Source organism: Bos grunniens, chromosome 15 (assembly GCF_055505025.1).
Source record: "Bos grunniens cultivar Pamir isolate PY7600 chromosome 15, Bosgru_T2T1.0, whole genome shotgun sequence".
In the NCBI taxonomy this organism is placed as follows: Eukaryota; Metazoa; Chordata; class Mammalia; order Artiodactyla; family Bovidae; genus Bos; species Bos grunniens.
Window position 1 is genome coordinate 40,066,645 of NC_141179.1, and position 4,097 is coordinate 40,070,741.

The window sequence follows — 4,097 nt, forward strand, 5'->3', positions numbered from 1 at the left end:
CTAGTCATCAAGGCAATGCAAGTCAAAACCACAATGAGATATCACCTCATTGTCAGAATGGCTGTCAATGAATGGCTATCATCAAGAAGAACAGACATGTTGGCAAAGATGTGGAGAAAAGGGAACCCTTGCACATTGTTGGTGGGAAAGAGCATTGGTGCAGCCACTACAGAAAACAGTACAGAAGTTTCTCAAAAAACTAAAAATAGAACTATCATATGATCCAACACTTCTACTCCAGGGTGTATATCTGAAAAAAACCAAAAATACTAATTCAAAAAGATCTGTGCACTCAATGTCCCTATGTACTTTTTTAGTTAAATGGATTTCTTCATTGTTAATTATTCCTTTTTCAAATACTTTTAGAGTATCTTTGCAGGCAGTCTCAGGAGGGACTAAAATGGCACTTGAATTCCTCGTGCTCAAGATCAAAATTGGAAGTCTGCACCACCTTCAGAGAACAACAGAGGAAATGCTCAGGTCACCCATTCCTTGCAGAAGCTTGTCAAGACTCAAGACCAAGACTGGGACTGTCTTTGTTGCTTTCTTGCTCTGGCAAGATGCAAGATGCCCACAGCTAACATTTGTCAACCACAGATCATGGTGAGCCATGGTTGACCCCCAAACCTTGTGTAATTCCTTGGCACCGAGGTCCAGACCCATGGCGTCTGAGTGATCCTACTCTGCCCTGCTCACTCTCCACTTTGACTGACCTTTAAGAAAGGTTCTCAGAGGCAGACTGCCTTCTCCTGTAAGTACCTCAAGTTTCCCCTTTCAATCAGACCCTTCCTAGCCCACATAAACACTCAGTTCCTTCAAGGAGCATGGGGAAAATTACCTAAAGAGATAGCCCTATGTAGATGTGTAAAATTTACCTGCTAGTCATTTTGAGTTTCTAGAAGCAAGTGTTCCTTCTCTGGGATAAGCAACAGGAAGGCCTGCTGTACCTTTTCTTTGAGATTAATGGCTGTGAGATGTTGCAACAGACCTGAACTCCTTCTGGGAAAGGGTGTGCTGTTTACCTTTGGAGCCTGCCAGCTTGGTGGTGAGTTCGGCTACGGGAGGAGCCACACCTTTTCTGCATTGCTCCAGCCCAACACACAGCCTTGCTGGAGCATCAGGTTCCAGCCTGCAGAGCCAGAGTGGGCTGCTGGACAGAAAGAACTGTTACTGTTCATGTGGACAGTGTGGGCTTCTGTCCAGCAGGGGAACACTGTGTGTCCTTTGAGGCTTGATTCTTTAGCTTTGCAGCTGAGCCAAACGGCAGTGCCAGGGAGAAGGCGCTGCCCTCTGGGCTGTGGATGCACTTGTCCGTCAAGGCCAAAGAGACTCCAGCTCTTGGAGTTCAGTGAAAGGCGCTTTTCAGCCCCAGGGCATTCACATTCTGAGTGCGGCTGCAGTCTGACAGGAGACTGCCTTCCTCTGCAGTTGGAGCAAAATCTCACACTGAACCAAATCTTTGAGAGGTTGGGGGTGGAGATGAGCTGGGAGAAGAGAAGAAAATAGCAGTTTTATGTATTCTGTCCCCACTCAGAAATGGCTGGCTTATCAATAGGATAGTTTCCTGGAATTCTCTTTTTTCACTCACAAAGACAAGAATAACGATGAACAAAAAAGAAAAAAGTAAGGAACAAAGTGGAGGGGAGAAAAACAGTACTTTTGTTCGTTCTCCTCTTTGGGAAGTTAGCCCGAGCTATACACACTGTAAAGCTCTGTCTGCACTGTGCAAACACAACGGGCTGAAAATGAATCAAACTGCTAGAACTCTGTGTGTGTGTGTGTGTGTGTGTGTGTGTGTGTGTGTGAAGGCATGTCAATAGCCAGTTTGTTGTTGTTTCAGTAAAAACAAAGTGCTTAATACACAAAACTGAATTAATTATAAATGACTCCTCTATTTCTGAATGCAAATTTCAGAACCAGGCAGGAATGGATTCAAATTTCACTTGAGAAACTTGGCAGCTTCATGATTTTAGCTAATTCATGTAATCTCCTTGAGGATCAGGTGAGAACTCCTCACCTACAAAATAGGATTAACAAACATGTCTAAGATGAGAGACGATTAGATGAGATAGCAAATGTAAAATGAGGGACATGCGGAGGTGAGTCTACAGAGAGTCAGGGACTGAGTCTGGCAGCCTTGGGAGCCGTAGGAAGTATCTTGTCTTTATCCTAAAAGCAATAGAAAACCAAAGAAGGCTTTAAACAAGATAGCGACTAGTGGCTGTGGCTTGAAGTATGCTCTGTTAGTGGTAGGAAGGGTCAGAATCTAAGGAGAAACCAGCTGACCCTTGTAGCATTCCAGTCCAAGGACTTCAGATATTTTCTGGGCTTTCAACCTCTGTGACTTCCTGGCTTTTGGCACTGCACCTGGCTCATATTCCATGAAACTTCTTTGGCCTTCATGTTCCTAATGTTTGACTCATTAGTTCAGTTCAGTTCAGTCGCTCAGTCGTGTCTGACTCTTTGCGACCCCGTGAACCGCAGCACGCCAGGCCTCCCTATCCATCACCAACTGCTGGAGTCTACCCAAGTACTTGTCCATTGAGTCGGTGATGCCCTCCAACCGTCTCATCCTCTGTTGTCCCCTTTTCCTCCTCCTGCCCTCAATCTTTCCCAGCATCAAGGTCTTATAAATGAGTCAGCTCTTCACATCAGGTGGCTAAAATATTGGAGCTTCAGCTTCAACATCAGTCTTTCTAATAAACGCCCAGGACTGACCTCCTTTAGGATGGACTGCTTGTATCTCCTTGCAGTCCAAGGGACTCTCAAGAGTGTTCTCCAACACCACAGTTCAAAAGCATCAATTCTTCAGCGCTCAGCTTTCTTTATAGTCGAAGTCTCACATCCATACATGACTACTGGAAAAACCATAGCCCTGACTAGACAGACCTTTGTTGGCAAAGTAATGTCTCTGCTTTTTAATATGCTGTCTAGGTTGGTCATAACTTTCCTTTCAAGGAGTAAGCGTATTCTAATTTCATGGCTGCAGTCACCATCTGCAGTGATTTTGGAGCCCCCCAAAATAAAATCAGCCATTGTTTCCACTGTTACCCCATCATTGTTATAAAACTCACTCTTTGGGTCAAAGGGAGCTTGGGTTTTGTTTTGTTGAATCAATTATGATTAAATACGTACTGTGTGCTAAGAACCCTACTGGCTGAATACAGTTTAATGCAAAGATGGCAAATAGGTTTCAGTTGCTTATACTGGTAAAGCCTGCACTGAAAGAATTCTAGGTTAAGAAGGCCAGGATTAGGGCGTCCTTGGTGGTCCAGTGGTTAAGAATCCTCCTGCCAATGCAGGGGACACAGCTTTGATCCCTGATTGGGGAAGATTCCACCTGCTAGGGAAGTGGGGGACAGCTGAGCCTGTGCACCACAACTACTGAAGACCACGTGCTAGAGCCCATGCTCCACAGCAAGAGAAGCCACTGCACTGAGAAGCTTGTGCACCGCAATGAAGATGAGCCCACACTTGCCACAACTAGAGAAAGCCCGCATAGCAAGGCAGACCCAGGGCAGCCATCACCATTAATTAAAAGAAAGAAGGCCAGGACTAATGTGCATGTCTGCTCTGGGTGAGGGGCATGTTGACAGCATATTTATCCCATATTTGCCATTTCTGGCCCAGTGGTTCCCAACTCCTATATTCCACCCTGGCTTGATCCTGGCTCTGCTTAGAACACATTATCTTCAGACAGCTCCCACTCATTCTGGACATAGTAGTTGACACCTGTAGCTGTTTCCTGTGCAGGAACTATTGGAAAAAAGGCATTCTTTTACCACTAGGATGGCTATGCTAGCAGTACATTAGCTGACAGTGACCTGCACATGGAGAGAGCATGCGTGATAGTGAACACAGAGGAAACCAAGGCTGACAGATACAGAGGCTGAACAAGAGTCACAGTTTGAAGCTCTCAGTCTAGCAACTCTACAAGCTCTCATTAAAGGGAGAGGCACAGTAGTGTACCCACAAGTGCAGCGAATCAGTTCATCCTGGAGGGCCCCGAAAGCTCGACACATGGAGTAACCACATACAGAGAGCAAGGGGATGGTTGGAGCAAGGTGGCTGAGTTTAACAACCGACAACCAGTATGG